This window comes from Scatophagus argus, chromosome 2 (genome assembly GCF_020382885.2).
Source record: "Scatophagus argus isolate fScaArg1 chromosome 2, fScaArg1.pri, whole genome shotgun sequence".
NCBI classification, from domain to species: Eukaryota; Metazoa; Chordata; class Actinopteri; family Scatophagidae; genus Scatophagus; species Scatophagus argus.
The window spans coordinates 6084863-6098407 of NC_058494.1; the positions used below are offsets into that span (position 1 = coordinate 6084863).

The window sequence follows — 13545 nt, forward strand, 5'->3', positions numbered from 1 at the left end:
AAAGCTGCTTTATAAATAGAACCTGTGTAGAGCTGTAAAAGCCAAAGGAGTGCTATTGAACAGTTAATCCCATAAAACCAGCAGATTACTGAATATTCTTCGCCAGTCAAGGCAGTAGGCCATTAGCCCAAAGTGCCTTCCTAGTCTCTACTTGTTTCCATTATACTTTTCTCTTTAATCCACTCTCACTCTTTTTTAATTGTCACTCCTGTGTTTTACTTATTATTGAACATGCATAGCCCATATTTGTCCACTTTACCATCACCATTATCACTGTATTTATTATTCTCACTTTTTATTCTTATGAATATTTTACACCTTTCATTGGTTTGAATTTTCTCATTCTACAGTCTTTTTCTGTTGCAAGCAGGCTCAACAAGTGAAACCTCACTCAATCAGCTTTGCCAGCCAATCCCCCATCTCCTATAAACTAAAATCTCCCATTAAGCAGCACTTTAGAAAATAGTAAATTTCATCCATCACTGTTAGAAACTGAGATGAGAAACAGGGCTCCCGGTAGACAACATCCTCATTAGCCAGAGAAGAGATATGGACTAAGGGAGAGAGCTGGGGAGGGAAAATGGAGAAACATCTTAAGAGGAGTTATAGACAGATGGACCAACTCTTTGCCATTGAGCTAAATGGGTCATAGAAAGCAGAGAAAATGAGTATTTGCCATTTTAAGCCTCTTGGAGTGCCCATAGTGTTTCAGAAAGCTGTATGTTGAGTATGCTGTGTGCGAGCACATTCACATTAGGGACCTACTGTTCTCGCAAAGACACCCATTTTCTACCAAATGAGACTGTAATGACGTGGTTCAAGTAGCACACACAAATGATGCCGTGTTAGTAATTGCAAAGACACACTCTTTGTGTCTTTGTCAGGTCGGGATTTCTGGTGATCAGCTTTGCCTCTTGAAACCAGATCATCACACACGCTGACAGCTCTGCTGGTGTCAGTACGGACATATTGTCATCAGCTGCCCATATGAGTGTGTGTGTTAGCATTCATGAGTTTGCTGGCTTGTCTGCCTGCCCATGTACTTGTTTTACCGTTGTTGTTGTTATTTTTTTGTTGTTGTTTTTATGCAGCTATGTGGCACTCCAAGATAAACAGAGGAGGGAGTATGTAATTATCAGCTGTCTATTCTCGGCCTGCTCATGTTTATGCTAAAATCACACTTTATGAACTCTGCTGTCACTTTAATTTACCCTTTAACTCTGATTACAGAGAGAATTAGGGAATGGCAAACAGAGAGGGAGAAAAGATGGGTGGATGGATGGTGTGAGGAAGGGATATACCTGTATTAAATCCTGTCCTTCTCCAGTGATGGCACAGGCAGATATGTCTTTGGTTATCTGCTGTTTCTGCCTCTGGCATAGGGCTGAAGTACACACATTCACAACAACAGACAGACACACCTACACACACGCACACAGGACAGGACTAGGCGGTATGGTGCCTAGCTGTATCGATTCAAGGAGTAACACAGTTATTTCTGCAGGTCTGTCTCCAACAGCTGTCCCCTTATGGCCGCAAGTGAAATAAGGGTGGGGGGTGGGGGGTGGGGGGTGAAGGTAGAAGATAGGAGACAAAGATAAAAAAACAAAACAAAATCGCAACAGAGGGACATTCCAGGGGAATGAATGGGATACCGGAGGGAAAGGAATGTTGGGTATAAACATACTGATGGAAGCCAGGGAAAGAAAAAATATGAAAGGAATGAGATGGAAGACTGAGAGGAAGAGGATAATTGTAAGGAGAAATCAATGATGGAGGCAAACAGGAGGGATGTGTCAAGGTACAGTAAAGAAAGTGCAGGAAACACGAGAGATGGGAGAGGAGGAATGAAGAAAACCTGAGGTGAGAGAGTGCAAGGGGCAGACGAAAGAAAAAACATGAGCCAGCAAAGGGAAATAAAGTGGAATGGAGGCGCAAGACAGAGGGCTATACTGTGGGAGACCGTGCAGGATGAATTAAAGGGGAGGGGGGTGGCAGGACAGCAAACGGAGGGAAAGAAACCACCAATACTATCCACATTCATGAACTGGATCATGTGACTTCATGTGAGATGCTTCTGAGCAGTGCTGGTGAGGAGATTAAACATTATATGTGTGAAGGCAGCGCGCTTACCATGTGCGTGTGTGTGTGCGTGTGTGCGTGTGTGCACCCACATTTTCCAGAGGTAATAGTTAACTGTCAGAGTGGAGTGCCACTGACAGAAATACATTGATGTGGGACAAAATTTACAACCGGCCTCCTCCACCTCCCAGATTCCCTCACCGCCCCCTCTCATTCCAGCCACCCTGATGGGCCAAGGTCGGCCAATTACCCTTCACTGACAAGCATACACACACACACACTCACACACACACACAAACAAACAGAAGTGCGTGGCACATCAGCTTGTGTGTGTCTGAGTGTAGTGTGGTGGACAGCGGCCTGGCATGCTAGATTCATGGGAAATATGTCAGCCATCAGCCTGGGCATTTCAAACAATGCCTCACAATGTGCTTGACAGCCCTGAAAAACAGCCTGGTGCTTGGAAACTGCCAGCCCATCATCTCAACTCCCTCATCTGGGCTCTCTCTCGCTCTCTTTCTCTCTCTCTCCCTCCCTCTCTCTGTTTGTGTGCTCATCTCTCGGCATCTCTCTCTATATCTCATTTTCTCTCCTAATTCACCCTCCAAGCTCTCATTTTCTGTCACACACACTCTATCTCAAATCCTTCTCCTCTATAGTTTCATGTTACCCATTCCCTCTCCTCGGACACATCCCCAGAATTACATCGCCCCCTCCCCTCCACAAAAAGCCCCTGTCGTAGAGTGGTTTACTTGTTTTTCACAGCCTTTTCCCTATTCCGTTTCTCCTCCTCTCCTCCATCCTGTAAAACAGTACCAGATGCCCCTTATTAGGAGCTGAGCGGCAGGTCACCCGGTAGTTAAGTACATAACACACATCGAAGCAAGCACACGCACACACACGCACTGGGCAGTTATGTACATGATGGTATTATCTGGCCAGGTGGTGATATATCTTGGTGAGACACCAGCCCATAAAGCTGCAGGGACATGTGGTCCCCTTCTCTCCTTTCTCCTCCCTGCTTCCCTCCAGTCACACGCAGTAACAGCCAACTGGCTGATTCACAGCATTCAATTTACACTGGCTCGTAACAGGAGGTGATGGGCTCTCAGGGGTTGGAGGGGGGCTAACGGTAGGTAGAGTTCGGGCATTTAGAGGGGAAAGGGGCAAAAACAGAAAACATGTGGGGGAGAGGAATAACAGTGAGGTTTCACGTGAGAAAGGACTAACAATAAGCCAGACACTGCAGACTAACACCACTGTGATTACAAAGGGTGATGCCATTACAGATTGGGACGTGTTGCATTTAGATTAAAGTCTAAATAGACAATTATGTAACTCTGTTGATGCCAAAAAGCAACCTCAGTGTCCTCTCTCTCCCATTCCACAAGCTTCAAAGTGTGTGTGTGTGTGTGTATATGTTCTGCCCCTTTTGTGTCTTGTGTGTGTGTGTGTGTATATATGTGTGTGTATGCACACGGGCGCGGAAAACAATCCAAAGAACAGGCCGACCCCAATCCTATCCCCCGTATGAATATGTATCATTCCAAAAACCCTGATCCATATCTGTTTGCTGTAATTCTAAACACTGCAGTCCCAATCCCCTCCACCTTCCAACTCCCCACCCCCCAACTCCATGCACCATGCTATGCCTATATAAACTTATAAAGCTGTTTCGCTTCAACTGCGCATCTACATCTGAGAATTTATTTCTGAACATAGTTTTATACTTGCTTCTGCTGAAAAGCCTTTTCAGATATGATTTTTTTTTCCTTGCTTGAGAGAGAACTATTCACTAATGGCTCTTGGAAGAAAATAATAAAGAAAAAAAACTGTTTTACAGCCTCTTGAAATTCTGAATAAACATGTTGTGGTGTGTATTTTTCATAGAATCCAAGGTCAAATGTATCCAGCTGGTACACAAAAGAAGAATAACAAGAATTTGTTAATCCTCTGTATTAATGTATTCATTCATCACCGTTACGGTTATACTATTGAGTATTTGCATGCAGGCAAAGTGTTACAGGTAGGAGTAACATAATGCAGCCTTCTTAGTGTGGTAGACTGAGCTCCAGCACAGTCTCTAGACGTGTATTATAATATTGCTCCCCTGCCTATGGGCATTACAGTGATGTGCAAGGTGGGAGGTAGTAAACAAATAGTGTAGCATCTAAAACATAAGCCCACTGGAACGTTGAGACATCCACCCTTATGAGTACATGCCCGCAGAATTATGAATGATGGCAGACGTGTTTGTTTTTCATATCACCCTGCCATTTAAACGAGATTTACTAATCTGAATGTATCCAATCAAATGTGACTATACAGAAAAGGTGATGAATTTATGTGCTTACTCTCAGCATGACAGACAGATATACTATACTGCATCCTGTCCAGAGAGACATGCCAGCCACCTCTGGGAGTTTGCTGTGTGATTTTTATCATTATTTGGATAATTGATTGCATGTGTAAATGACAAAAGCTTTGCACGCACATCACTCACATACGCACGGCCTGCTGAGCGAGGCCTGATCTTTTGACATATCAGCATATGAGAATGATGGATGCACATGTGGGCCCGATAGTTGACATTCATGGTCAGCTGATAATTCATGAGCTTCATTGTGCATGGATCCTCCTGTTTTCCCTGAGACTGACAGAGGAAGTGGAGCAGCGGGGTGCACTGAGGAGATATTTAGTATTCACGTTTTAAAGTGTGTGTGTGTGTTTCAAATGGTCAGTGACACCAACTGCAGATGATTCACATTCACAGGGTATATTTGTGCCACGCAGGTAATGGTTTCTGATACATGCTGGATCATTGAGATTCATGGTGCTGTAGCCACAGACCTGTCAACAGACAAACGGGGGAGGGAGTGAGGGACGTGGGATGGAGAGAAGGAGGGACAGAGCAGAGATTTGGCTGTCGTCTCTGTCATTTCTTACTTGGAGAGGCAGACCCTTGGGACCCCCCTTCAGTAGCAAATGGACAGAACACACAAACACACACACTCACGTACGCACACGCGCACGCACATATACTCACAGATGCACACAGCGTAGCTGGTACAATCTCTGTGGCAAACCAGTAAGACAATGTCCATATCAATGATCTGTGCCCATCAGGAGGGCCATCCTGGCTGACATATTGGCAGGCCCGCCGTTGGTGTTTAAAAATATTTGTGAGTCACTTCAAGATTTATGGCTTCTTACCATTCACAGTCACATTAGCAGCAAGGAAAGATGACTAATTAGCGACATATTATGAAAACTTATGACATGAAACATGGGGCTTGTATACAAGCAAAAGATAACTGTGTGTAAACAATGGGGCCTAGAATATAGACACAGAAAGCTTTTGGCTACTTTTGGCACAACAAATGCAATCCTTCCTTCCCCATCTCTCTCTCTCTCTCTCTCTCTCTCTCTCTCTCTCTCTCTCTCTCTCTCTCTCTCTCTCTCTGTCACACACACACACACACACACACATATCTTTCCACCTTTGTATATTTGTCTTTACCCTAATGTCTGCACAGTCCTTGACAATACTTGATTTGACACTAAGGCACACTTCTACACACATCCACAATGACGCAGGCACACTCACGTAAACACACACACATGGCAGATATACAGAACATCAACTTTCTTATGAGGCTATTGTTTCGGAGCTGCTCATCCCAGAAAGCCATCCTGGCAGCATCAATGTTTATGTTCTGTTAGAAAGGATTTTACAGTGCATCATATTTCTGAACAACTCAGTGGCCTCCTTACATTAGAGGCTGCTTCAGGCTGCAGATGAGTGATCACAAATGGAATAGAATTGAACAAGACAAGGTCAACAGGTGTGAATCCTGCCCATTTCATTGCTGTATTTTGGAAGGTAAAACTGCAGAAAATTCTACATAATTGCAGAACGATGAAGTGGAAGGCTCTCAATTTATTGGAATTTGTTGAACTGAATATTTTGTTGAACTACTCACAAGGACACAAGTGTAATATAGAACTAGTTCAGTTTCTTAAATATAATTAATATTTTTCATTTTTTTTCTATCATTTTTCATTTTTCTATCTTAACAATGAATCAAATAACCATGGGTTACAAAAAGGAGTTGCTCATGGTGATGACCCAGAAGAGAAATATAATCCAGTTTTGCAGTTCCCCCGGAAATTTTGTGTGAGTTTTAGTGTCTCTCAGCTTATTGCTTTGGTTTCACAGCCTACAACTTCACTGTTTTGACTGATTCTCACCGCTTCTAGCAGCAGCTGGCAGCTGTTTTTAGTAAAAACAAAACAAAACAAAGCAAAACAAAACAAAAAATATCCCGATGAACTAACCGTTCATGACCTGCCCAGCACCAAAACCAACATAATGAAGCATTTAGCAGTAAAAAGTTGATGGAAGCCAGTGAATATTAGACTAACATCTGTCAAGTAAAGTCAAACTCTGCTTCAAATGAATGCTAACTGTCTTCTCAATATGTAAATAACTGTTTTCCAAAATGTCTGCCATGAATTTGGAAGACACTAATAATACGATCAGTGAAAAAAATAATAGAATAATAAAATAAAATAAGAATAATTTCAAAAATAATTCAAAGAAACAGCTGTAGAGTTTACATCTTTTTCTTAATGAATGTGATGTGCATCTTAACGATGCACATCACATTTCATATTCAGTTATATCAGTTCACATTCAAAGCAATAATGCCGTGAAGAAAATCAGTTGTAAGGCAATTTTTTAAACCTTTCTAATCCTTTCTTAAACTGACCTTTAAACATAATTAACCAAACAGGCCACTGGAAACTAATTCTTACCAATCTAATCCTCTTTAACACCAATCAGCACCCTGCAGCACCTGCGAGAAACATGTTTATTCAGAAACCAGTCTGTAACACTGCATTAAACTGCACAAAATCTGAAGGACTTTTGTGTTTAAAAGCACAGTATATCCATTTTGAAATAAAATGAAAGATTACAGCACATGGTGTAGGGCACTGACAGCAGCAGTGACGTGCAGTCAGGGGAGGCAGGAGAGGCCTTGCCTCACCTGTCATCATGGAAAGAAAAAAATGTAAAATGAAAAAATAAATTAAATGGTTATATTTATCCAGTGATTTGTACTATAAAGTATATAGCGGTGTATACCGGTTTTACTTCTTTTTTTACATTCACATTTACAGGCTGCTGCCTGTGTGGAGCCTCACCATGGATTGCGCAATGACTCGGCTAACTGTGTTGGCATGCTAGGCATGTCGCTAACACTTTTGCCATATGAACTAAATTTCCATAGTTTAGCTGATGTATATAATGTATCGTGTTTTTTGTCAACAACTGTATGTGTGTAGCGTGTTTCTTTTCCTGAGCAATCATAAAACGGCCGTGAAAAGGCACGAGGTGAGGCACGCAGTTCTCCTGCCTCATGGTAGGGGGCACTCGTGAGCCCAGGGATTCTTCTTGCGACTCCTCGACTGCAGAATAAGTGACAGCAAGCTACAATCTGGAGTTAGCAAGTCAAGTGCAGCCATCCGTTTATTTTTTCTTCTCGCCTGGCCTTACTTTCAAAATAGAGGATTACATGTACAGAAGGAGCGGTGCATGGACTTGGACATGGAAAAGGTAAGACAATAATAACGATTTTTTAATTAAATGTGCTTTTTTGTGTGCTACAGTTTGTATGTGTAAAGTATGGTGATATGAGATCTTAAACATAACCCGGTAAATGCTGCCAATCTAATGGTGAATAAGCTACTCTGTAGGGTTTACATGTTTGTAAATCTGTTTGTGATGAAGTCACTGGACAGCAGCTACATCTGGAGCTCATGTACTCATGTTTTGTTGTATCCTGTGTCAATGTAAATCCATTGGTACATTGTGAACTGGCCTTTTTCTTGGGAAATGTTAATGGTTGCAGTAGGTCAAGTATACTGTGCAGTATTTAAATCTAAGAGAAGCAGAGTTAATCACTGCATTGAAGCCAGAGATGTTTGACTATAATGCACCTCACTTTGACTTTAACAGTGAAGTTTTTGCTTGGTTTCTACTGGTAATCTAGAAGTTCTACAGATAAAAGAAAGGGGAAAAAATGTGGTTGTTTAAAGATGATATGGGAAACTGGAAGCGATGTGATGTAAACCACATGTTAGATTCATAAAGTCATTCATTCATTCATTTAGTTGGACTCTAAGCCCCCTCATTAAAAGACATGCCAGGTTCTCTTGCTGCCTCCTCTCTGCAAACTGCCAAGCTGACACTGTTCGTCCTTGTGTTAAGCTGTTATTTGATTTGTCTTAAAATAGATCAAATTAATGTGTTGGCCTTATAAACCTGTGCTCCGTGCCAAGACACACTGTTGTAGATAAAGGTTCAAATGGTGAAAATAATTTTTGTAATTAGTTTAGTGCTTCACAGGTTGAAATTAAAGACATCCATGCAAGCAGGATAAGCCACTAGAGTAGGTTTCCCTTTCCAAACCTGCTGTGCGATAAAAAAAGAAAAAAGAAAGATTTCAGTATCTCTTGCCAATTGATATTTCTGTTACCAAAGAGGATTTTTTTTATTTTTTAAATTCTTGCTATTTTCCTCCCACACAAGCATTTGAAATAATTCTTAAACACAACTATACAAATGCAGTTACACCCCCGAGCCAATAGGAAATTCATTCTCACTATGGTACTCAGTAGACTTTGAATGCAAGATTAATGTAAAGCAGATATGAGGGATAACAAAAAACACAGTGCATGATGTTATTTTCTGTTGGGGAGTATAAACAGTAAACTACTGAGTGTAATTAAGAACTATGCATTAGCTTGTTTTCAATCTTGTGATCACTAGGTGGCGGTGGTGAGCATGCATAACAATAGGATCTTACTTTTTTTTACCTAACATCAATTATGTTAGGAATAACTAATTCTATACATATAAGATGTATCACTGTGAGGAACATGAGGCTTTGTTCCTTTTTTTTTTGATCCACCAAGTGCATACTTAAGATCATTTTTACAGGGTTCTTGTTTGAAAATGAGTCAGGTGGAACCTTTGAAAAGTCATCCAGAAAGTTTTCAACTAAATCATGGAGCTAACATTAATGCTAGTTTAATTAGCCAGACAGCTGATAAAATCTGCCAGGTGCCGTTGTTATTTTATCTGGCTAAATGGATTGTTGCCATCAAGAAGAGAGAAAGTGAGAGGCACTTGCCTTCCTCTGTTTCAGCTGTTGTTTAAAGAGAAAAAAAAACTGAACTGAAATGAACTGAAAATGAGTCCTAAATCAACCACAGTCATTATAAACAAATGTGCAGTGCAAAAATAGAAAGTTTGTATTAATTTTTCATCGAATAATATGGTGCTTTCGTGGTACTGAATACATGTAATTGATAATTAAAGATGCCTCTTTCAATGTTAACAATGTATATTTCATGTCAGCTACCAGTATCTATGTTAGTATTACGCTGTATACAGATACCAACAGACTGTAGGCCTACGGACTGGGTTTACACCGAACTGGGATCTGAAAACAATACGAGCCAAAATAAACCCAGATGTGGTCAGGCAGACACGATCAAACTGTGATCTGCATCAGATCAAATTTAATACCAGGTGTGAATGGGGTCAAATGTGAAGAAGAAACAAATGACATGCAAACTTTCACATATTTCACAGCACCATAGGTTAACGGGTGGAGTGGAGGAGTGTTACCCGATCTCGCTCACTGGTTCTTCAGTATTGCTGTGGACACTCTTGCACTGAGAAAAGCAAAAAAAACAACACTGGTTCAAGGTAAGACAGCTCACCCTGGTTACTGTGTGTTAAAGTTTATCGCTGGTATAATGAGCAGTAAACCAGTTAGTCGGGTCATCCTTGTCTTTGCTAATTAGCAAGGAAATGCTTTGTATAAAGTTTAAATGCGTCAGTGGAACATGCCTGTTAAGAGTGCCTCAAAGATGGCAGGGTGCACATAATTGATTTAGATGGAAAATTATTCAAAAATACTAGAGAAGGCCACCTGCAGATGTTTGGTTGGATTCACAGGTGTTAATTAAACAAGTTGCTGTGTCCTTGCATGCATTTTAGTCAGTGTGAGCCTTTGGTTTGTCTGTTGACACGTGTGAAGAGACGCTGCTGCTAAATTGAACAGTTCTAACCGTATTTGTTGCTGTTATATGGCTGCAGCTAAATCTGTGACATCAACTGGTGACATGCAGGCATCCCATCCACAGAAAATTAATTAAGAAAATGTGCATATCTAGTGTGGAAGACACCCAGTCTGTCAATTTCCAAAAATGTTCCAAAAAGTCTATAATTCATAGGACTTCCACTTTACTGAATCAGATTATTCAGTCATCAAACCACCCGGCTCTCAGTCTGGTCATTTCCTGGAGCTGAGAGGAGCATATTGGACAGACTACAGGAGGTAACTCTGAAGTTGTTGGAGAATCATAAAGTTTGCCTATTTATTATCTTGACAAAACAAACAAAACAAAAAGATTCTGGATATTTTTGTTGACATAAAAAAATCATTCATGAGTTGAACTGTCAGCTTTGTACTTCCTCCTTGGTGTAGGACTGCTGTGAGTATTTTTTCTGGTTAAATATTTAGTTATCACAATGGATTTCCCATGTTTTTTCATGGTATGGGTATTATAATTCTGTCAGCACTCTTGGATTTCTTTTCAAATCTTTATAAGATTAGGATTCTTCTTAGTAACAAATTATTTGGTGTTAGAGCTTTAGATCAAAAGTGTTAATTTGAATGAGTCTGATAATTAAATATAGGAGCTGTGTGAGCATCAGTGTGTTACCTGAAAAACTGTAGATTAGTTTAGCTTTTTTTAACACTTAATTTGAAATATCAGCCTTTGAGTACAAGTGTTAAATTCTTTTTACTGTGTTTATTCATACGTGTTTATTTCTAAATGACTGCATGTATAGGTGTTATACCACTTGAGTTTTTCTCTTAATATATGAGCTCCATCCCTCCAGATAACGAGGCCACCACACAGTCAGTGTATCCCTTTGTGAATAAAGATAACTCAAGACACTGTGATAGATGTTCACCAAAAGAGACAGATATCAGTAATTCAAGTTTAAGAGCGAGTGTGTGATCTCTGGCTGAAGGCCGTCTGTCTGTCATCTCTGTGAGCACCCATGGGTCCCTGATTTCTATCTCACAGCTGCCATACCTTTTCTGCTGGCCATTTACTTCTGGTCTGTTCCCTCTCGACAACTGAAGATTTCTTCCCTTCTCTTTCTTCCTCTTCTTCCTGTCCTTTTTTTTTTCTCCTTTATGGTAATAAAGCCTCACTGTGCTCTGCGCAGCTGTTAATCTCTCCCTCTCTCTCACACACACACACCCTGACCATTTCACCTGATCCCATAAGCACCATTTTCACTTGATCTTTCCCCTCCGGCTACACATTACTGATCATCCCCTTTGCACCTTCCTCTCTCAGTCCTTCTTTTCTTTCTCATGCTCCCTTCAACCAATCACCTATTTTATTATTATATATTTTTTTAACTGGTCAAAAAAAGTTTCATTTTAATACAAATCCTTTTGGGCTACAGTCTCCACTTCTCTGCTCTTTTCCGCCTCTTTCTCTCTCTCTCTCCCTCTCTCTCTCTCTGTCTCTGTGCTTGCGGCCCCTGCGGTGACATAATTTAATATTCCTGGTGTCATAGTAAAGAGAGAGGAGGCTGTGGTTGTCAGTGTGGCGCAAGGGCCCACATTGATTTAGTACTAGCATCACAGAGGGAGCATCTCTCTTTATTTTATTAGTAGGCTACGGTCAATCTGATGCAGTGACAGGGAGGTGGGGCAGTATGGCTCAAATAAACAGCTGGAGGGCAGAAGTAAAAGTAGCAGCATGTACAGTATTTACTGTATTTTCACAGGATAACCATGCAGGCACCATTTATATTGAAGCACTTAATGAATTAAGAAATCTGTTGCGTCTGCTGTCTCCATACTAGCAGTTTTTCTCATCTGTAATTACTCAGTGTCTGCTGTCGATGCGGTAATTAACAGAGGTACGCTTAATGTCTCCTAAGCAATGTGTAATGCATGTGTTTGACAACAGTTAAGTGCTGCAGTCAGGGCCTTAATGATAATTAGCATTTGTGGTTAGGTTGGAGTGGCTTTGTTCAGCTAGGTGTTGCTGTTCAAGCATGTGGCAGACATGTTTGCATGTAAATGTATTACGTGTGTGTATGTGTGTGAGTGTGACTGTAAAGACATGACATTGCAGGTGTCGAGCTGGGAGTTACAGTAAGTTTGCTGGTGAAATATCATTGTCCCCACAGTCACCCCCAAAAACACACACACATTAGCTAAATATTGAGCATGTGCCATAAGTGAATTCACACAGAAAAATGGATAAATAAAATGACAAAAACAGATAAAATGTTTAAATCTATTATGCAGTTGAGTGCATACATAGATTCAGAAAGACTTCAAACACACAGTCTTTTCTCAAAGTGCTGAGGGGTGAACAGAGGCAAATGGTGCGCTACAATTTGTCAGGACAATGGAATCCTGGTGTCAAGCCTTGGATATGTAACATGTTACCATTCTGAGGCATTTTCAGGAAAAATCATGTTTTTGGATTCTTTTCAACTGCTTTTCCATTTCTCTCTGTATGACTGTTGTCCTGTCAATTTGCTACAATTTCTTGTTTCAGTGACCTCAGTGGGAACCATTTTTTTTACCACAAAGCACTCAATCCTAGTGGTCTAAATGTGCAACTAGACATGACATACTGACCTCCCTTTGTGTGCTGATTGCTTCAGCCAATGAGAAGTGACTGGCTCTGTTCCCTTGATTTGGTATTGAGTACAACTGTTACTAGCCTGTATATAGCATGGCCTGTGCTGCAGTGGCTTCTATTTAGACTTAGACTGACCATATATTTTCATTGTTTGGTTGGTTTTGTCTATGGTTTTAATAAGTCTCTCCTGTTTTATGTAAAATTTCTTGCATGGACTTCCTACTTTTCACAGTTCCCAAGCCAGTTTGTGATAGACAAACGCATGACGTCATGTAATTATTTTCCTGTAGAGGCAAAATATGTTTAATATGCACTAGTAAAATCTTGACTCCTTTAATACCATGAGCACAACCATTGTAGTGCTGGAGATTAATCAAAATCAAAATTGTATTATTGAACAGAAAAGTCACAAGTAGATTGAATATGAAGTCAGTTCTCACAGATCAGTTTCATAGGGTTCGGACATTTTTTTCTATACATTCAGTTCTCAAATAATTTTAGCATCTCCACGTTTAATTAAGGGCAGCAAAAATGCTGCCTTGTCACTACCATCAGGTCTTTATGGTAAAGCTTGTCATAGATGGCATTTACAGTGTGTGCTGCAGGTGCAAGTATATGAAAAAGAAAGATTCATTTTGATACAAACTGACATGAGTTAGTGTGAACTTTTTTGTGGTATTAGACAGTTTCGTAGTTTTA

At 40.6% G+C, this 13545-nt stretch overlaps 1 long non-coding RNA gene across 1 annotated transcript in view; it reads left to right on the top strand.

Annotated features, from left to right (window-relative positions):
- Positions 1–7437: 7437 nt before the first annotated feature.
- The window catches only part of LOC124066903, an 82512-nt gene continuing 76404 nt past the window's right edge, over positions 7438–13545 (top strand). The window contains exons 1-2 of the long non-coding RNA XR_006844661.1: positions 7438–7702; positions 9746–9862. This is a non-coding gene — a long non-coding RNA (uncharacterized LOC124066903). The remainder of the gene's footprint in view (positions 7703–9745; positions 9863–13545) is intronic.